This window comes from Canis lupus, chromosome 12 (genome assembly GCF_048164855.1).
Source record: "Canis lupus baileyi chromosome 12, mCanLup2.hap1, whole genome shotgun sequence".
Taxonomy (NCBI): domain Eukaryota; kingdom Metazoa; phylum Chordata; class Mammalia; order Carnivora; family Canidae; genus Canis; species Canis lupus.
Genome location: NC_132849.1, coordinates 18968381 through 18991643, shown reverse-complemented (window position 1 = coordinate 18991643; position 23263 = coordinate 18968381). Strand labels below are relative to the sequence as shown.

General features: G+C 34.3%; 1 long non-coding RNA gene across 1 annotated transcript in view; it reads left to right on the top strand.

Annotated features, from left to right (window-relative positions):
* LOC140600659 (uncharacterized) overlaps window positions 1-23263 on the top strand; it is a 58588-nt gene that overhangs the window by 5766 nt on the left and 29559 nt on the right. The window contains exon 2 of the long non-coding RNA XR_012003831.1: window positions 13743-13910. This is a non-coding gene — a long non-coding RNA (uncharacterized lncRNA). The remainder of the gene's footprint in view (window positions 1-13742; window positions 13911-23263) is intronic.

The window sequence follows — 23263 nt, the reverse complement described above, 5'->3', positions numbered from 1 at the left end:
CAGAGACAAAGGCAGAGGAAGAAGCAGGCTCCACGCAGGGAGCCTGATGTGGGACTCGATCCCGGGACTCCAGGATCACATCCTGGGCCAAAGGCAGGTGCTAAACCACTGAGCCACCCAGGGATCCCCACATCTCAAGTTCTCAGATCCATCTATGTGAAATAAGAGACAATGTATTAAGGGGCTTGTTAGTTTAAAACTACCTAGTTTTGTTATCCAGTAAAGATGTGACATGTTATCTTTCTAACTGATAACAATTATTTCCATGCATACATAGCTATGTTGGATAATAATGTATGTTTGTTTACCCTCCTGTTCTAGTAAAATCATGAGTGTGCATTTATAGTGTTCTTTTATAAAATTATTAATTTTAAAAGCATTCACAACACAGTGAGTATCCAGTTAACTTTAAGGCAGTGATAGAAAAAAGTAATGAATGCTAAAACATAAAGACTTTAGTTATGCTTTGGTAAAATCTACAACTATAAAAGCTGTAGTTTCAGTGTGCTAAAGCAGAGAAAGAGGAAAAGGCCAAGAATAGGGCTTTTTAATTAAGGAGAATCAGATTTAAATATTATAATGAGATATTTTAAGTCACTGGAACTACCTGAAAGCAAATCAATTGGATGCCTTCCAAGTAGTAGCAGAAAATTTACTACTACAGAATCTATAATTCTGGCCTAAGAATAGTTGTGATAATGCAACCTATACTCTGACCCCCCTGAAGTTTAAGCCAGTAGGAAGCTTTAGGGTGGAAGCTTTTATTATAGCATATTGCTTTCAGTTCTTGTCATGAAATAAGCCAAGAGGTAAATTAAGTAGAAATTCCATGTATATACAATGATTGGTAAATATTATGGATAATTATGGAACAATATTTGAAATGATTTAGAAATGATGACCATTGATTTGGGGGAAAAATCAAGTTATTTATTTTCTCATACCCACAAAAATATCTTGGGTGAATGAAAGATCTTGACAAAAGAGTACAACACACACACAAAAACATGTATATATAATAAATCTATAGACATATATATGTATTGGTAATGATAAAATATAGATATCTGAATAGTATTTTTAGCTTTGATAGGCAAAAAGACAAGTCATCAAGAACCATAAAAGAAAAGATTGAGGGCTTTGGCCATATGAAAATTAAATCAATTTTTAGATGGCAAAGACAATATGGACATTCTGAAAAATATATCATTCTGAAAAGTAAGAAAGAGGACTGGACACATTTATTTGTAATATATATTACAGTTTATAGGTTAGAACATATTTATATAAATAGTTTTTTCAAAGCAATAATTAAGGAATCAGCTCCATAGCAAGAAAGGGGCAGTTTCTGAACTGTCATTAACTATAACATTTTTTTTTTAATTTTTATTTATTTATGATAGTCACATAGAGAGAGGAGAGAGGCTGAGACACAGGCAGAGGGAGAAGCAGGCTCCATGCACCCGGAGCCCGACGTGGGATTCGATCCTGGGTCTCCAGGATCGCGCCCTGGGCCAAAGGCAGGCGCCAAACCGCTGCGCCACCCAGGGATCCCCTGTCATTAACTATAAACATGAGTTGGTTAACATACGTAAAACAAATGACTGATAAAATAATGAACACATTAAAAGTATTAAATATCTTAAATAATCTGTACAATTAAAATTATAGTTTTTGTGGAATACCATTAAAATAAGTTAAATGAAAAAAATACGTAATTGATAATTGGTATGATTTTGGGAAAGCACTCATTCCATACCCAACTATTGGAATTTTAAACTGGAATAGCTCTTTTGGATGATTTAATGAACAAATAAAAAAATGCATATCATTTGATCTGCCAATTACTTTTTTTTCTATTTATCATAAATACTGGCAGCCTAATACAAAATTATGTGTTCAAGTGCATCCATTGCTATATTTTATACAATAGAGAAAATTTGGAACAGAGTAATATCCATCATTAGGGAACATTTTAGACAATATTCTGCTGTACTTAAAAGGAAAATGATAGGTCTATTTTTCAAACATGGAAAGATTTCCAAAACATAATTTAATTTATGTAAAATCAAAATGCAAGATTATATAAGTATGTGGTTGACAGAATATCTAGGAAGCTACCTTGCAAAACTGGATAGTGCTCTCTGAAATGGGTCATGCTATTGCTTGGGGAGCTTGTGGGTGCAGCTCAACTTTGGAGTCTGTAAAGGTTGATTCTATTTGAACATTTTAACAATTGTAATATTTTCATAAATGAAAAAAACTTCCTTTTGTGGATTATGCTATCACTAGACTATTACATACTTTATTTTGAGTTTAATATGCACTGATGGGGATTATGAGGAATATTTATTTAATGTTTCTATAAATAACTCTAAAACAGTGAATTCACATATAGTCTGTTTAGATGCCTGAGGCAAAGTCTTTATCTCTTCCTCATGTTCTTTACAATAGAATGATTTGGCATGCATGTATTTTTAGGGCTAAAATTTTGAGAGAACCAAAGATTTCTTAAACTGTGGTATAGACTGAGTGATTATATTCTGTGAATAACATAACATCTACAGAATAAAATGAATAATGTCTGCAGAATAATACAAATAATGTCTACAGAATAATGCAAATAACAAAATGTCTGTGGGATAGAAAGCTCCATTACTGGAATAGCCAACAGAATAAGATACTCTACTCCTATATCCATAAAATTGGCTGTATGATTAGGAATAAATATTTAACCTTGCCAGATCTCAATTTAAAATCCTCAAGTAAAAGGGTAGAGTAGACAACACATATATTTAATTTTATCTCGTATTTTCTATTTAATTTTGTTTTCTAAAAGCCCAATTAGAAATCTAGCAGTTTCACAAAAATCGCAGTTACATTTCTTTCATGTGTAGTGCGAAAATGAAAGATAATTCTAGCAAGAGATTAATGAGATAAATACCTAGAAGTGCAAAGGTTTAATCAAAGGGTGAGCGTAAATTAAAATTTTAGTGCCAAATTGTCCTCAAAAAGGATGTGTCAAACTGTAGTAGCTTCAATATTATATGATAATAACCTTCCCATATTCTATATTACTGAACAGTATAAGATTTTTTAAAGAAATTTAATAAAAAAATAAAATTAAAATAATAAAAATAAACAAATTTAATAAGAATCAGAAAATATTACCTGTTTTTTGTTGTAGTTCTGAAGACAAATTAAATTGGTTTAAATCCTGACTCTGCCACTTACTAAAACTGTAGTATTTGGCAATTTGAATATTAGTCAAAACCACTCTTGGCTAGGTTAATTAATATGTAAAGAGAGAAATAATAGAAACTGGTCTTTCAGTGATTGTGGGGACTGACAATTTAAATAAAGAATATAGATAGTGTTTGACAAAGAGTAACTGCTCAGTATTTGTGGCATTTATTATGATAATCACTTTTGGCTTCTTGGCTTCTGAGTTTCTTAATACGGCCTTCCACATATTTAAGGTTATATATAAATTCACACACACAAAAAGAATTCCGTTGGTGCTACAAAATACTTCTTTAAGCCATTTAGAATATATACTTTAAAGTAGTATAAGGTAAAGTTCCTTCTTTTTTCCCCAAGTGAATAACTTGTAATACATGTAGTGTGTAGGTTATTCTATCTTTTCCTCATTTATGTCAAATACCACTTTTAATATTCCATACTAATTGTTGGAGCTAAGTAGATCTATTTTCAGTTTCTAGAAATGAAAAAAAAAATGCATCATTGTCTTGGGAAAAAATAAGTATTTGTAATTTGAGTCGGGTTTATACTTTTAGTCTCAGGTGTTAATCTGTGTAATCACACTGAAATATGAACTGTTGGCTTTATTTCACTGAAAATTTTACTGCCAGACTTTTCACTGGAGGAAAGTTATTATATGTATAACTACCTCAATTTCAGCATATGCATTTTCAAGGGCAGCAAAAATTTAACAGTAATCAAAAATATGTACTAAGAAAATTTAAATTAAGTTTAGGAAATACTTGATACTTTGCTCCCATTGTCATTAGGTTAAATATTAGGGGGAAAATGAGTCACTTATTCAACCTTGCCTAGAAGGAGTTTTTCCAAATAGATTCCACTAACCATCTTTAAAAATAGGCTTTAATATCTCATAGGATACTGTTTTCTATGTAGTGTAGTTTACAATTAAGAAATAAATATCTTTATCATCTGTTTTGGTTTGTTTGTTATATTTGATTTTGTTTTTAAATACCAACTCAAGGAGCCTATCTTGAAAACAAAAAGTGTTAACAGGTTTCTTCTCCTTATAAAGTAAAGTGCAGAAACCTTATATAACCTTCATGGCAAATAATCACTTCAACCATATCATTCAGTTTATAACCTGATGGGAACAAGAGGGCATTCACCTTTACCTGTTAGGGTGAAAGAAATAAATCTTTCTGAATGGTTTCCAATATTACCTTGCTTAGAAAAAGAAATGTTTTGACATGCGGTTTTCACTCTATTGTTTGTTCAGATTTAATAACCTAGTTCAGAAAGTTATCATCAGGAAGATTCAATTGCTAACAATATGAATAGTAGTATAGAGAGAGTATTAATAACTCAAGAGCTGTAAAACCTAGATTTAAATCTGGAATCTACTGAATTTGAGGTATATGACATTAGGAAAATTGCTTAAATTTTATGGGCCTCAATGACCTGATCTAAATCATCAGGAAACAATATAAGTACCCTTATAGGTTTTTGTGTGTAGATTGAATGAGTTAATATATGTAAATTTCTTTGAAGAGTTTCTGACGCATAATAAATGTTCAACAGCAAAAGCTACTTCTTGTCTTTTTCTACTAACAGTTTTTATTTCTTTCTTTTAAAGCCAAATGAATTATTTTATTCTGGCTTTACATAATATTTGTTAAAGGACAGCATTTCCTTATTCTACCTAACTACTTGGGGTTTCATTTGTTTGTATTTAATTGGCTTTATTTTTTAGAATAGTTTTTTTTGTTTGTTTATAGCAAAATTATGTGGAAGACACAAAGATTCTATATACCCCCTCCCTCAACTCATGCATATAGGCTCCCCTATTATCTATATACCTCACCAGAGTGTGCATTTGTTAAAACTGATGAACCTATACTGACACATCATAATCACCCAAGGTCCCTAAGTTTACATTAGGGTTCACTCTTGGTGGTGTAATTCTGTGGGTTTAGACTAATGTATAATGGTGTGCATCCAATTTTTAGAATTATACAGGGTAGTTTCACTACCCTAAAAATTCTCTGTGCTTTACCTATTTATCCCTCTCTCTCCCTTAACATCTTAGCAACCATAATCTTTTTACTATCCTGTAGCTTTGTTTTTTATTTCAGAATGTCATATAGTTAGAATCATACAGTATGTAGCTTTTTCAAGTTGGTTTCTTTCATTTAATAATATCCATTTAAGTTTTCTCTATGTCTTTTAATGGCTTTATAGCACATATATTTTTTTAAAGATTTTTGTGTATTTATTTGAGAGAGAGAGAGCAAGACAGAGCACACAAGCACAAGCCGAGGGTGCAGAGGGACAGGGAGAGGCAGACTCCCCACTGAGCAGAGAGCCCAATGCAATGCCAAAGTCAAATGGTTAACCGAACTGAGCCACCCAAGCACCCCGAAGTGTATTTCCTTTTAGTACTAGATAATATTCCATCATCTGGATATACTACAGTTTAACCATTCATATACCAAAGGTTGTTTCTGAAGTTGGGCAATTATGAATAAAACTGCTATAAACGTACATGTGCAGATTTCTGTGGACATAAGTTTTCAACTCCTTTGGATGAACACCAAGGAATGCAATTGCTGGATCATATGGTAAGAGTATATTTAGTTTTCTAAGACAGTACCAGACTTTATTCCATGGTGGCTGTGCCATTTAGTATTGTCACCAACAATGAGTGAGAATCCCTATTGCTCCACACGTCCACCAGCAGTTGATGTTGTCAGTGTTCTGGACTTTAGTCATTCTAATAGGTTCCATTTCCTTTTTGACTTTGGGTTTTTTTATCCCCAAGAGATAGATTCAGTTTAAATATTAGATCATGCATTTTTTAAAATTTTTATTTATGATAGTCACACAGAGAGAGAGAGAGAGAGAGAGGCAGAGACACAGGCAGAGGGAGAAGCAGGCTCCATGCACCAGGAGCCCGACGTGGGATTCGATCCCGGGTCTCCAGGATCGCGCCCTGGGCCAAAGGCAGGCGCCAAACCGCTGCGCCACCCAGGGATCCCTAGATCGTGCATTTTATGTCTTATTTTGACTAATATGGGTAAGGAACAGAAAACATAATCCTGGCTAGTATCCATATGGGAATCCTAGAATTATGAAATTGGGGAAAACAGAATCTTGGCAAGTATCCATATGGGAATCCTAGAATTATGAAATTGGGGATTTTCTCTTGTATCCATTGTATTTGAGGGGGAAAAGTCTTCTATTTGCTTATCCAAACCATTACTCCTAGAAAAAAATAAGTGTATATATCTAATTTATTACTTATATTTATTTTAATGTGTAAATATATTTATGCACTTCTGCAAATGTACACATGTATGTGCAATGAAGTAATACAGATTTACGTATATGTATGTATATGTATATCTTGTGTGTGTATACCTTTGTTGCATATACTATGGCCTATACTACTTTGACTCTCTGCAGTTTGTTTTTCAAACTGGCTCTTTCCTGCTCTTTCGTTTAATATTTTACCCCTGTCTAAACCTATTGCTAAAAGTATTTTTCTTGGTGATTCTAATATGTTAAATCATACGGTCATACATATGGCCACTTATTTTTTGTCATTTCTAAGAAATATATTTTTTCTCCAATTCAGCAACCCATTCTCAAATGACTATGTACTTTTTCATTAATAAAAATGATGATTTCAATCCCAATCATTAGTCTTCAATTCTTATCCCTCCAGTTTTAATACTTTACTGTCACAATTTCTTTACTTATTCATGTAGTAATAAATTATCATAATCTTCACACTCTTTGACTCATATTTGATTAAAACTGTAGCTGAAATCAGAAGCTGTATATTTCATCAGAATTTAATGAAAAATGATAAAAAAAGAAGCTGATTATTTATTTTTATTTGAACTCCCCTGTATGTATACATTTTTCTCCCCCACTAGATAATGAACTCCTGGGCAACAGGTACCTTATCCTATTTACTGTTATGCTTTTTATATAGTAGGTGCTCTATAAGTGCTTTTGTATTGAAATTGAATACATAGTTTCTTTAAGAACAAAATACAGTGGATTTCAAACATAATGCAATTTTTAAATGATCTGTCTCCTTAAAGATGATTCATGTAGTAGACTGCCTGCCTATTCAGTATCACCACTTAGAATTTTGATATTTTTTAAAGATTTTATTATTCATGAGAGACACAGAGAGAAAGGCAGAGACATAGGCAGAGGGAGAAGCAGGCTCCCCACAGGGAGCCCGATTCATGACTTGATCCCAGGACTCTAGGATCTTGCCCTGAGCTGAAGGCAGATGTGTAACCGCTGAGCCACCCAGGTGTCCCATAATTTTGATATCTTAAAATTAATTTGTCTGGAACTAAATTGTATTTGCTAAACCCCATCTCCAAAATATTTTTTCATTCTCATTTTTGCAAATGAGAACTTTATACTTTAAATAATCTGTGCTCAAAATAGTAAAGTTATCCTTAACCTTTATCTTTCATATACTACATCTAACACATCAGTAAACGCTTTCAACACTTCCTTTCGATATATCCACAATCAGATTATCTCAGACCACTCTCCATTATACCACTACCATTCTAACCACACAATCATTATCTTTCTCCTGAACTACTACGGAACCTTATATTTGGTCTCTAGTTTTCAACAACATTCCTCTACAAACTATACAAATTATCTAGCACCCAATAGAGAACTGAGATCCTAGGGCAACTAGTAGTCTAATATTTAAGGACTGATGAGGAGGCACAAGAGATGAAGATAGGGACAACACAAGAAGAAAAAGTGGCTACTAAAATACGGGGAAAAATTAAATTGGTTTAATGGATTACTGAAGAACTCTTTCAACTGTAGACACAAGAAGGGCTCTCACTTAATCATGGAGAATTTTTTTGTGGATAGAGGATGAGGAGAGAGAGCATTTCTCAGTAGTATAAGAATGGTAGGCATCAGATACCACTGCAGAAAAGCAGAAATTCCTGCCCCTTTGTGCATTTCTTTTGGACAGAGAAAATCCTTTAATCTCTGGAAGAAGAGCTGCAAATCCTGCCAACCAGCAGAGGATTGGGACAGGCTATTTGTTTCTGAGGAAAGGATAGAGTAAAAAAAATGAAAAAATAAAAAAAAATAAAACACATTTCATTCCTATAAGATAATCAGAAAACAGTTCTGGGGCTAAAGCATCAGAACATTCTACTTCTAGTCAGGAGCATGAACCTCTTTCCCATGCAGTACCTGCCTGTATACAAGGTAGAATTTGTCTACTACAGAGAGTGGGAGCAGGAATAATAACAAAGTTCCATACCTGAGGCCCAGGAGCTCATGACTTACTTAGAGCTGAAGCTGGTCTAGAGTAAAGAGATCACCTCCTGCCCTCTACCTGCATATAAGCAAACACCAGGTAGCAAACAACAGCACTTATTCAGTGAAGTCAAGAGCATGGAGAGTGACCTTCTCTGAGTCTCAGGCCCCAAGAGAGGACTAAGAGCTGAGAGGTTAGCTAGAGAAAAATTCTGCAATATCTCAGATCTCACCCCAAGAACAAGGTATCATTAGACAAATTTGAATATTGTAGTAATATTAGGTTGACTATAGTAAAAACAAAATTTGTACCCAATTCATTTCCTGATTATTGTAGCTCATTTGCTATACTAAAGATGACAGGAGAGGCATGCCCATTTCCAGATGTAATTACTATTTTCCTCAGTCTCTGTTGTTCCATACATGATGTCCAGCATTCCTTCAAAAATTATGAGATACACACAATAGCAAGAAAAAAGATGCTATAGATAATAAAACAACCAAAATACACAAACTCAAATGTCTCATGTTGGAACCACCACAGTAGGACTTTTACTATGACTTCCATCAAATAATAAAAGCCTCAGAACATATATTCAAGAATCTCAGCTCACTTCAAGCATAATAAGTGTCAAATACAGCATATGTAGACACATCATATTTAAACTACTATGATTGAAAAATAAAAGAAATTCCTGAAGGAGGTCAGAGAAAAAGATATTATCTGTAGAGGGACAATAATAGTGATTATAGCACACTACTTATCAGAAGCTCTGAAAAACATAAACAATGGTGTAATATCTAAAGTACTGGGAATAAAAAGCAAACAAAAAATCCTATCAACACAGACTTTAATGCACAGTAAAAGTATTGATCGGAAATGAATATGGACATCTTTAAACAAAATTTTAGGGAATTTACTTCCAGCAGACTTGTGCTATAAGAAATGATAAAGAATCTCTTAAGGCAAGGAATGTGATAACAGAGAGGAACTTGGATCTATACAAAGAAAAGAAGAATTATGAAAATGGTAAAAAAAAAAAGGTGTAAATATATGAAATGTTTTTTATCCATTTAAATATTTCTAAAGGGTAATTTTCTTGAACTCTCGGGATCCAATAGGAAAACAGCAGTTTTAAAATATTTTGATTTTAATTAAAACTGAAAAATAACAGATAGAGATGTATGGGCTGTGGATAAAGCAGTATTTAGAGGGAAATTAATAGCATCTGAAGTTTACACTAGCAAATAAAGAAGGATCAAACCAAAGAAACCTCTGTTCTTCATTCTCTTTTCTATTTCCCTTCAATCTCATGCTGAGGCCTCTCTGTGACCAAATCCAACTAAAGTCAGAGGATGAGAGAGCCTGACTTACAGTCTGTAGAGATCATATGTATGTTTAGAGAATGTGAACCTCTAGGTAAGCAGTGTTGTGGCTTACATTAGGGAAGTCAAAGTAGAAGTTGTAATATGTGGTCAGACTCTCAACATATTTGGAAGATCCAGTTGATATGATTAAGGATTGAATGTGGATAAAGGGGGAATACAGAAATAAATGATAACTGTATGGTTTTATGCATTGGCAAGTTAATGAACACTGGTACCGATTATAGAAATGGGGAAGCCTGGGGAAGGAATTTGTGGTTAAAGAGGTACATGTGGAAATCAATAATTTTGTTTTGAACCTGTTAAGTTTACAAAACCTATTATACATCCAAATCAGAATGACTAGTTCGGCAGTCAGAAATACTAAGTGATATATATACAATGTCGAATTCAGCCTCTTGGTAAGATTTGCTCATGTCAATAAATTGAGCAATATATAACAACTTTAATATAACTTTTGTCATGCCCATTCTCTTTCCATTCCCATAAATGACTCCAGATTTTTATCTAACATATTTTTTTCTTAATTTATTTGAGAAACTTTAGGATGTAATATTTACTTTGGCTAGTCTCTGAATTTTACCACTAGTGCATGTTGAGTTCAAAATCACTTTTTAAATAAGAAAACAGTGAGAGTACATGAAAAAATTACTCTTTTTCTAGTTTTTAGTTGTAGTTTTGGGGTGTTTTTTTTTTTTTTTTTGGTTTGTTTTTTTGTTTTTTTGGAAAGCTTCCTCAGGCAAAGGAGATTTAGTGAGGAGAATTTTTTTTATAAGTTTTGGGGTTTAAGATTATTTGGAATCTCTGAGTTCTCAGGAATACCACTATTATTGTTAAGATCCTGATCTTTCACTGTAAATATCCTAGGTTTCAAAAAAAACACCTTGAAATGTTCTGTTTTAACTGTTGTTGTATTTTCTCACTTGTGTGAAATCAGTTGTTGAGTTCAATATTTAGTAAAATGCTCTATACAAGTTTAAGCACTAAACCTTAGTGCTTAAAATCCTTGTGTTTTATTCAATACCTTGAGGCAAGAATTTCAAGTCTGTGCTTGTCACTTTCTCACTTTCCATGTTGCTATGAACAACTTCCATTCGTGTAATAGGAAGGATAATGATCAAGTTTCATAACAAAAGCCAAAATAGCAGTTCCTGAACAAGATAGAATTATAATGTTCTCTCACAGTACAGTCCAAATATAAGTAGCCCAGGTTGCTATGAATATTTCTCAGTGCAGCTCTGACATCTAAACCCATAGATTCCATATTGTGGCCTAAAATCATTGCTCCATTCACCAGGCCTATTTTCTAGTCAGTGGAAAGGTTGGCAGAAGAACTTGCCTCTTTGCTTTAATGGCATGATCCAGAAATTTCACAAATGCGTTTGCTTAAATCCCATTGGCTAGACCTCAGGAACATGTTCATACCTAGCTAAGCAGGCATATATAGTCTTTGGTGGCCATTTATCAGAAAAATACCGCAGTTCTTATTCTAAAGGAATAAACGTAAAATGGAAAAGGGGAAGCAAAAAGTAATATTTCATAATTGGCATTATTAATCATCTTTAAATTGACCTATCCCCTTATTTTTTTTTTTTGACCTATCCCCTTATTGACCCATTACCCCTGGTCTTCATTCCCAGTGACTATGTTGGTAATTCCTTGAATATCTGTTTTCTAATACATCCCACATGATGCTGCCCCACAGAGTATACATGTATACACAAATTTCACCCAATTTTTTTTCTAGAAGTTCATTGCAATTCTCCCACAATTACCTCCGTTCCTTTGCTTGAATCCCTCTTTCTTTATCAGTTTCCTTATCAAATAGATTTCTTCATTTGTAAGCAACAAAAACCAAACCTAGTTAACTGAAGAAAAATAAAGTATGCTACTGAAAGTACACTGACTGTCTCACTGTCATCAAAGGACAAGTTAAAATTTCGCACAGTGTTCAAACCCATCTGGAGATTTCGGAAGCATGAATTCATGAAACTTTATCAGAGCTGCCAACAGAGGACTCAGTTCCAACAGCCTCCCAGTGCCTGAGCCCTGCCTCAAGACTCAGATGGTTTCAGATGTGCAGATAAGGGGATCTAATTGACCTACCTTTGGTCACAGTTTCAGCCCTTGTTTCATAGGGTAAGCGTCCAAGGAAAGAGAAGAGGAGAAGTGGGATTGCATAAACACAGTTCCTTGAAGGAAAGGTTGATGAGCAACCAACACTAGAGATGTTAACCCCTCTTCCTTGGATGGTACTCATCATTCTTATTTTTCTATTTATTTGAATATTTTTATGGGCCTTTATATGGAGATGAGTCACAAATTGTCCAAATCACCATTTTATCCCTTAGCTTCTTGGCTAAATATTTTATGCTCTTTGAGCATTAATTTTATTATTCTTAAAATTAGAGTATTATTTTTGGTAAGTTCCTATGTGTATTTGCAGCAAATAATTCCAATAATTCCTAAGGCCAGTTATATTTTATGACTTAAAAATATTAGTTTCCATACTTATTAAATTGATTAGTATTACAGAATTATTCATTTTCTAATCCTTGCATTTATGTTTATTTTTCCATTTCAGCTTATGTATAAAATTGTAAATTCATTAAGAGTCACTAAGTTTTTATCTTCTAAAAGGCTTAATTTAGAGCTAATCTTTTATTTAGAATTACATAAATACTCCTTCATTAATTGACATTTGCCTCTAAATTTTTCAACTGCCATAGTTTTACTAATTCCTCCAATTGAAAGGATAAAACCAACTTTGTTAAATTAACCTTTACAAATCTGTAATTCTCCATATGTCAACTTTTATTAATCAATCATAGCTAGGTGGAGTTGGACAGTTAAAGGGTTTTGAGTTTTGACTGAATGAGATTCAGTGGAAAGGTTACTTTGATTAATTAATGAGTCCTGCCTTAGTGCAGGTGAGAGTATGGCAATATTTAGGATTCCTTAACAAAAGATTGGGTGTTTCAAACTGTCAGGTGCAATATGAAGCGCCTAGGCAATTTGATGAAATGCGGATTCTACTAAGAAAGTAGAAAGATCAGGGGTGAGATACAGGATAATGCATTATTAACAACTTATGAACTGATGTGGATGCTACTAGTCCACAGGCTGCATTTTGGATATGAAGGCCATAAATGTTTATTTATCAATTAAACCATTTCTCACTGAATTTTTTGGCTTATATAAATAAAAATTCATGTGTTCATGCATACACATGTGTAACAAATATTTATTGACTGTTCACTATGTTTCAGGCAATTTTTAAAAAGATTTTATTTATTTATTCATGCAGACACAGAGAGAGAGACAGAGACACAGGCAGAGGGAGAAGCAGGCTCCCCATGGGAGCCTGATGCAGGACTCAATCCCAGGACCCCAGGATGATGACCTGAGCCAAGGGCAGATGCTCAACTACTGAGCCACCTTGGCACTCCTGTATTGGGCAAATTTCTAAGTGTAAAAATATAGCTGTGAATAAAATAAGTCCCTGCTATCACAGGTGTGTGTGTGTGTGTGTGTGTGTGTGTGTGTGTGTGTGTGTTTAAGGGAAGGAGGGAATGGATCTGGAAAGAAGCAGAATGACAGAAGTTAAACAAATACAAAAATAAATACGTACCCAAACAAAGGATATCTTGCTATGGGAATATTTACCCCAAGCCCCTTTTTCAGTTTAGCAGCTAATATACCCAGTTGTTCTTAAGCAAATAAACAAGCTTAAGCCATTCTGTAGCAAATAAAACAGACCGGATTGAGTAGAAAAATAATAGACATTGTTGGGCTATTTCTATCCCACTTAGGTCTGGTTGTTGGGCCTTCCGTAAGTCACAATATGACAGAATAAATTCCAGTGTCCAGTTCCAGAAGTTTATGCTCAAAGGCCAGATGAATCAGCTGCACTAAAATCCTCACCAGTCCAAGAAACGATCTGCTCCACACTGAAGAGACCAGCAGGCTGGCATATGCAGGTAATATTCAGTCCCAGCATACTATCATCACTTTTTACCATTATAATGAAAAAACAAAAAGACACTCACCCACAGAGCCACCATTCAAAATAGGAGAATCCTGGAGAGGTTGGTGGTCAGTTGGAGGGGAGAACTTAACTCTGAAAAACATCTAGATCAAAGTCATCAAAAGGAGTGTTTAACAGTCATGAGGAGATGGACTTGGATGGAAAAAACATTTAAGATGAAATAAGACTCATTAGAAGTAAATGAGATACCGTTCATTGGCGAGTTTAGGTATGTTTGTTACTGAACAGGGTGGAGGCTCAGGAGAATGACAGAGAAATGACAAAAAAAGTTTTCAATATTCTTTTGTACATTTGACTGTTGTGAGGGCAAATTAATCACCAGATTATATATGCTACAGAACTGATTCTTTAGACGTTTCTTTTTTTACCTTTTTGTTCAGCCTCTGCTAAGAGGACCTTGCTGCTATGCCACTCGACTGGGCACTGATGCTGTGGTCTGGTGACAAAAAACAGTGAAAACAAAAATACCAGGCAGCCCCAGTGGCACAGCGGTTTAGTGCTGCCTGCAGCCCGGGGTGTGATCCTGGGGACCCGGGATTGAGTCTCACATCGGGCTCCCTGCATGGAGCCTGCTTCTCCCTCAGCCTGTGTCTCTGCCTCTCTCTCTCTCTCGCTCTGTGTCTCTCGTGAATAAATAAAAAATAAAATCTTAAAAAAGAAAAAACTAAAAAAAAAGAAAACAAAAATACCATAATCCAACTAAGTTTTTAAGTCTTACTGAAGTCACTGCATAAAAAGAAATTCAATACAGAGCCCAAGTGGCCACAGTCACTGAATGTAGATTCTGCAGAAGCCAGCTCTAGCCTGAGCCCATCATCCCTTCTTGAGCCACTTTCAAGCCTTACATCTCATGTATGGGGCAATGTAGCATAAAAGAAACGATAATTTTTATTCATGTGACCAATTGATGAGGAAAAATACATTTTCAGGGGGCACAGTACTCTACCTAATTATAAATTGTTCTTATTAGAAAAAAAGGTAGCATTGTAATCTGAAATACTTGGTTTACCTCACTATTCACAGCTGCAACAAGGACAAAGATGAGTAGGCCTCGTTATAAGTCCTAATGCTTTAAAGATATGTCCTACCATTGTCTGTCCCAGAACAAAGTAAAAATATTTCCCCAAAGTGTGTTTCAGTTTCCAAATTAGAAACTAGAAACTCTTTCAAAATTAATGTAATTAGGGATCCCTGGGTGGCGCAGCGGTTTGGTGCCTGCCTTTGGCCCAGGGCGCGATCCTGGAGACCTGCCTGGGATCGGGTCCCACGTTGGGCTCCTTGCATGGAGCCTGCTTCTCCCTCTGCCTTTGTCTCTGCCTCTCTCTCTTTCTGTGACTATCATAAATAAATAAAAATTTAAAAAAAATTAAAAAAATCAAAATTAATGTAATTAATTTTACAGCTGAAAATGCAGTTGTTTGGTCCTTGCTAGGTACTACTTCGATCCAGGGCCTAATTTCCCCTCCTCCCTCCCTTTCTCCTTTCCTTCCTAAGTGCCTCCTGTTCCCCTTCCTCCTCTTCCTCATCTCCTTGACCGAATTCTTTCTTCCTTCCTTCCTTCATTTCTTTCTTCTTTCTTTCTTTCTTTCTTTCTTTCTTTCTTTCTTTCTTTCTTTCTTTCTTTCTTTCTTCTTTCTTTCTTTCTTCTTTCTTTTCTTCTTTTTCTTTCTTTCTTTCTTTCTTTCTTTCTTTCTTCCTTTCTTTCTTCTTTCTTTCTTTCTTTCTTTCTTTCTTTCTTTCTTCTTTCTTTCTTTCTTTCTTTCTTTCTTTCTTTCTTTCTTTTTCTTCTTTCTCTTCCTTTTTCTATAAATTTATGTTTTATTGGTGTTCAATTTGCCAACATATAGAATAACACCCAGTGCTCATCCCATCAAGTGCCCCCTGCAGAGACCATCACCCAGTCATCCTCCACCCACCTTCCTTTCTGCCCCCCTAGTTTGTTTCCCAGAGTTAGGAGTCTTTCATGTTCTGTCTCCCTTTCTGATATTTCCCACCCATTTTTTCTCCTTTCCCCTTTATTCCTTTTCACTATTTTTTATATTCCCCAAATGAATGAGACCATATAATGTTTGTCCTTCTCCAATTGACTCACTTCACTCAGCATAATACCCTCCAGTTCCAACAATGTCGAAGCAAATGGTGGGTATTTGTTGTTTCTAATGGCTGAGTAATATTCCATTGTATACATAGACCATAGCTGCTTTATCCATTCATCTTTCAATGGACACTGAGGCTCCTTCCACAGTTTGGCTATTGTGGACATTGCTGCTATAAACATCAGGGTGCAGGTGTCCTGGCGTTTCACTGCATCTGTATCTTTGGGGTAAATCCCCAGCCGTGCAATTGCTGGGTCATAGGGCAGATCTATTTTTATCTCTTTGAGGAAGCTCCACACAGTTTTCCAGAGTGGCTGCACCAGTTCACATTCCCACCAACAGTGCAAGAGGGTTCCCCTTCTCCACATCCTCTCCAACATTTGTTGTTTCCTGCCTTGTTAATGTTCCCCTTTCTCACTGTGAGGTGGTATCTCATTGTGGTTTTGATTTGTATTTCCCTGATGGCCAGTGATGCAGAGCATTTTCTCATGTGCTTGTTGACCTTGTCTATGTCTTCCTCTGTGAGATCTCTGTTCATGTCTTTTGCCCATTTCATGATTGGATTGTTTGTTTCTGTGCTGTTGAGTTTAATAAGTTCTTTATAGATCTTGGATACTAGCCCTTTATCTGACAGGTCATTTGCAAATATCTTCTCCCATTCTGTAGCTTGTCTTTGAGTTTTGTTGACAAAGGGAGGAAAGACTGTCCACTGGAAAAAAAAGACAGTCTCTTCAATAAATTGGGCTGGGAAAATTGGACATCCACATGCAGAAGAATGAAACTAGACCACTCTCTCCACCATACACAAAGATAAACTCAAAATGGATGAAAGGTCTAAATGTGAGACAAGATTCCATCAAAATCCTAGAGGAGAACACAGGCAACACCCTTTTTGAACATGGCCACAGTAACTTCTTGCAAGTTACATCCACGAAGACAAAAGAAACAAAAGCAAAAATGAACTATTGGGACTTCATCAAGATAAGAAGCCTTTTGGGATCCCTGGGTGGCGCAGCAGTTTAGCACTTGCTTTTGGCCCAGGGCGCGATCATGGAGACCCAGGATCGAATCCCACGTCTGGCTCCCTGCATGGAGCCTGCTTCTCGCTCTGCCTATGTCTCTGCCTCTCTCTCTGTGATGACTATCATAAATAAATAAAAAATTTAAAAAAAAAGATAAGAAGTCTTTCTTTCTTTCTTTCTTTCTTTCTTTCTTTCTTTCTTCTTTCTTCTTTCTTTCTTCTTTCTCTCTCTCTCTTTCTTTCTTCTTTCCTTCCTTCCTTCCTTTTCTTCTTTTTCTTTCTTTTCTTTCTTTCTTTCTTTCTTTCTTTCTTTCTTTCTTTCTTTCTTTTTTCTTTCTTTCTTTCTTTCTTTCTTTCTTTCTTTCTTTCTTTCTTTTCTTTCTTTCTTTCTTTCTTTCTTTCTTTCTTTCTTTCTTCTTTCTTTCTTTTTCTTTTTTTCCCTTCCTTCCTTCCTTCCTTCCTTCCTTCCTTCCTTCCTTCTTCTTTCCTTTTCTTTCTTTAATTTTTTAAAGTTTATTTTTTAAAGATTAAGATTATTTAATTATGAGAGAGAAGAGCACAGAAGCAGGGGAGAGGAAGAAGTAGGCTCCCTGCTGAGCTCCTACTCTGGGCTTGATCCCTGCAGGAAGCTGACTAGTGGCAGGAGGCCTGGCAACAGAAGGGTTTTCTATTATCTGTTTTTTCTTTCTTAAAGCATGAGATCACAGGGATCCTTGGGTGGCTCAGCAGTTTAGCTCCTGCCTTCAGCCCAGGGCATGATCCTGGAGTCCCGGGATAGAGTCCCACATCAGGCTCTCTGCATGGAGCCTGCTTCTCCTTCTGTCTGTGTCTCTGCCCCTCTCTCTCTTTCTCTCTCTTTCTCTGTCTCTCATGAATAAATAAATAAATAAAATCTTTAAAAAACAAAAACAAAACAAAACAAAAAACATGGGATCATAACCCAAGCTGAAGGAAGATGCTTAACTGACTGAGCCACCCAGGCCCCCTCCCCTCTTTATTCCTCCCTCTTTTCTTTCCTTCTTTCTCTCTCTCTTTCCTTCCTTATCTCTTTCTTTTCTCTTCTTTTCTTTTCTTTCTTTCTTTCTTTCTTTCTTTCTTTCTTTCTTTCTTCTTTCTTTCTTTCTTTCTTTCTTTCTTTCTTTCTTCTTTCGCTTAGTTTGAAAAATAATCATTCTAAAGACTTTGGGAATAAATAATATAAAATTAATATTTTAAAGGATTATATATATACTGGCAATAAGAAAAAGGATAAATGTCCCTCTTATTTCTCCCTTTCTGCCCTATCTTCTCTTTTCTTGTACAGCTTTGAAAGAAACTGTATTCTATACATTATTTATTTTGCTGGGAGGAATAGCATTTAAGAGTCCCTTTGGCACAGACTGTTTAGGAAAGGTGGTCAAGGCTAAATACTGTTCAACATAGGTAGAATTCTTGAAAAGTTAAAAAATAAGAAAATATATATTCTATTATTAATGTAAAATAGTTTTTTTTTTATTTGAAGAAAAAAGGAAATTGGTCCTCAGGGCTTAAAAGAAGTGTTAAACTCACAAAAGTCAAATGAATGTTTCTTCTAAAGTTTAAATAATTATCACTCATAAAAACAATCATAAAATGCTCTACATTTTATATCCTGTTATACTTTCTAAATGCTTTCCCATATGTTTTGATATAATTTTGTTCTCATAAATATCCTTGTGAAGGAGGGTGGGGAGTTATTAATTTTCTCTCTTATTCTCAGAGGCAGCCCCAAATCCTCACTGAGTAGATTAAATATGCATAACTTCATTTTTCATTCCCTGACTGATTCCAGAGTCAATATCTTAATATTGCTAAAAGAAGTTGCCTTCCTTAAACTAAGGCCTCTGTGATACAGAGAGAATATTTATAAGGTAATAACTAAAACATTTTTATGAAGGGCACTCAGGTATTATGAAGAAAACATATTTCACATTTATTATATAATTTTAATTATTGGAGAGGAAATGTTTCATCCAGGTACCCAGGAATTTTGTCTATAAAATAGTGATATATGCTGTTATTAAAATGCATTTTCTTTGAAAGTAAATTTTTGTGTATTCTAAGATTTAACTCTTACTCATGAGTTAGGATTCTGAGTCTCTCACATATTCAGTTTTCCTCACAATTTAAGAACCTGTAAAAGAGAACACCAAAGGTGGTATCAGAAGTTAAGATTTCATGTTGTGCAGCAAGGCCTGGAATAAATGGAAGTCAGGGTATCTGGGAGAACATAAGAAACTTCACAAATCTAAGCTCAGAATAAGGAGAATGGTATTAGTTCTACTGAAGTCTAAGTCAGAGGATGTTAAAATATACTGTGGCAAAATGAATATATTGACAACTGTACATAAGTATATATTTTGCTATCTATATGTATAAATCTCTAAATATCTATCATACACATAATCTGGGACAGAGATATCCTTTAGAAATATACCGCGAGCCACAAGTTGAAGGCACATATGCAGCTTAAATTTCATTAGTGATCACATTCAGAACTAAAAGAACAGATAATTTTAATAATACATTTATTCAATGCAATGATTTCAAAATATTATTTCAATATATGTAATCAAGATGTAATGTGTGCAATACAAAACCTTAAGATAATTTTACCTTACATTCTTGAAGGTGAAGAATGAGGAAAAATGGGGTGATTTGTGGCATTATTTATCTCTATGTCTATGACAATAAAAATGTATATGCCTTTTGAACCTGAGAATAAAGATATGTTAATTGCATCAGCCTTACACACATATTAGAAAAAATGTGAAAAGCAGTTTCCTTCATTTTTATTCCTCTGTGTAACCAAGTAACACTTGAAACATGTCAAGAAATAAAAATCAGTTTCAATAGCCACACAGTATTCTTTTGCAAATTTTTACAAATACCAGGTTAAATTGGTTACTTGATAAAAGTTCTTGATTTACAATATTTAATAATCATCTTTGTACACTTATGTTTGCCTGAATATATATCAAAATCTTTGGAAATGCAAGCCGTATAAAAAGAAGGACTTATATAGAAATAATAATAAAGCTTGGACTAAGATATCTTGACATATTTTTATGTTCTCATTCAGCTCCCTTTCCCCTTTGGATATCTGAGGAAAAGACACACACAGGAGACTGTAATACACAATAGAATATGTAACCAAGCAACTTTGAGCTTTAGGCCTAATGAAGTTCTCTAGTGAGAAAGACTTGACCATGTGGAAATACAGTTTACATATGCTAAAGAAAGGAATAAAAATGAGTCAGAGAGTCTCTTCCTAGAGGCTAAGTAGCCCTTATTAGGGCCAGAGATGTATGTAACCTTACTTCTTTGTAGCCTGTGATAGATAAGCAGTTTTTATGTGCATGCATTGGTATATACCAAGGGAATGAAACTTAGCCCCAACAGGATCCCCAGTGCTCTGCCAAAGCCTCACTACTGACCCCTGGAGAAACCAAATTTTTGGTTTAGCAGAACTGTGAAAGGAGGAACTATCTGGATTATAAAACATGGAGGAAATCTAGTAAAAACATTTCATTTTGCCAAAGATAAAATTTTATTAATTCCACAAGAGGTAATAGAAGCAAGTTGTTAATAAAGCAGTGATTTGGTCAGTTTGTCATTCTGCAAAATTGGGGATTTGATTTTTATAAATTGCTTCATTTTCACAATAGAAAATATCTGTGACTATAGCAAGGCTGTTATATGGACAGAGGGAAGTCAAAGTTTAAGTCGTGTACCTTTTTTTGGCAGTGCTTCACCTACATTTATTTTGCCTTGTTCAAATATGAGAAAACACAGACATTAAATGGTGGTGTATTAAAGTACTATAGAAATTGGGAAGGTGAAGAGATCGGTATCAAAAAGACTTAGAACAAAGAGTTTTAAATGATCCATTTCGATTTCCAGAAGAAAACTCTGGTATAATTGATAGTCTCTCTCACTGCAAAGTGAAACCAGCTCCATAAAAGTTGTTTGGAAAGCCAGCCAGGGGAAAGGGTGAAATGGAAAGCAAGAAAGATAAACTACAAAGACAAAGGGATGTTGAACAAATGGAGAATGATGAGACACGGGAGGTTTTATAGACACCAAAATGTTCACAGTTGCTATTTGTTCTTTGTGCGTTATAGTGATTTTTTAAAAGTTTATTTGCTTTTATATATTTTTTCAAAACCTCTGCAATATATTGCAAAAACTTTATGAACTAGAATATAAATAAATCTTATGAAATAGAAAATTTTAAATAAGGATGGAAGGAATTGGAAGCAGTTAAAAAGATATTATCCATTAATGAAACTCCAGAATTAGATGGTTTCACTTATTTCATGCAAAGTTTTAGAAAACAGGCTATTACAAAATGCACAAACTATTTAAAATTTATATAGCACAACCTAGGGAATATTTTATACAATAATTACTCATGTAATAAAAAGATAGCTACAATAAAATCTAGTGAACAATTCTCATAAATCAATATGCAAAAAAATATTAGGTACAACAGAATTGAACAACATTTCAGAATATTAGTTATGTAAAACTAAGTAGAATCTAATACATGGGGTAAAAGTTTGTCTTAATATGGGAGACTGTGTCTGTGTTACTGTAGATCCAAAATAGAAGCATAGCAAAAACAAATGAAAAGTAAGTAACAGTTTGCTTTATTAAAACTTTTTAAATTTATTAAAATTTCTGCATAACTATGACTTTCTAAGGTAATATATATATATATTTCTAAGGTATTATATATATATATATATAATCTGAATATCCTTGTAGGCTCTTTGACCTATCAATTTTAATAATTCTATTTTTTTCTCTTATTGGATAGCCTAGACATTCTAGAATAAACCAATAATATAAACATTTTTTTAATAGATGCAAAACTTCTAGTGTTTTTTCCTAAGATGTTAGTGGCCATTTTAAAAACAGATATCATTATGATGAAGTGTTCTGTGACACTTTTCCACAAAAATACTAGTACTTGATTTTTATTGAATTAAATACCTATTTTAAGATGATTATAAGCATTTTCAGGTTTTTTATGTATTTATATAATGAACTATGTTTATAGATTTATCAACAATAATAGGAGCAACCACAATGGTAAGTGAAGACTATTTGTATTGGTTTAAACAACATACAATGTATTGTCCTTGAATATACTGCTTTATTCCTTTCAGAAATATAGTTAGAATTATTGTAACATTTACTGTCTTTGTTAAAGTATCTTTAAGAGGAGATAGACTTCCCCTTTGTGACAGTTTAGTTGGGTAATTTGTCTTTATATCTTTGCGTTGGCATATGGAGCTTTTTCTCTTGGGCATTTCTGCAGCCATGGTTGCCCATCCATTCTGCTACTTTCCATCTAGGAAACTGCAGGTCCTTCCTTCTTTGGAGCTCAATATGCTAGTCTGTGTTAGAAGGTAAAACATAAGGAGTCAATCCAAGCATGCCTTTATCACTCAAGCAATGTAACTACTAGAGAATTTCTGTTGGTAGGCAAATCTTTCTTTATAGTGCTCTTGGCAATTTCTATTTGTTTTCCCTTAAGCATGCCTATGAATATTTTTTTAACAAAGATTCATTGTTAAGACCATAACTCTGTAGCACTGTTAGTATCTTTTTGTCTGTTTTTACTCCAATTTTCATACTTCCTGAATTTTTTGCTTTGTATTTAAATAACTAATTTTTAGAACAAAGATGCCTTCCAAATAATTTATATAATTACTACTTTAATTATAAAAGCATATAAATTAGCTGACTACAAAACAAATAAATATAAAATGCATGCCTTAGATGAAGGGAATAAATTGTTAATGCTGGAGGAAAGCTGTGGCACTATAATAGAAAAGGTGGAGAATAATTTTAAATTGTCTCTTCATTCTATTCTACCCATCCTCCTCATGAAAAACATACCCACACCCACACCTACATGCACTGTTTTTCTGACTGTAAATAATTTAATACTCTGCTGCTGAAATGACTGAGAGAAAACTCACAATGATTAAACTGTACTTAAGTTTATAATCATGAACTGAGTTCCCTTAATGCCTCCAGGCAGCTTCATTGTAAATCCCTAGGCCATTCACACTTATATGCTCTGTTTCTCTTTAGCCAACTGTTTCTCACCATTTTTATCTGTCTTTCAAATCTAAT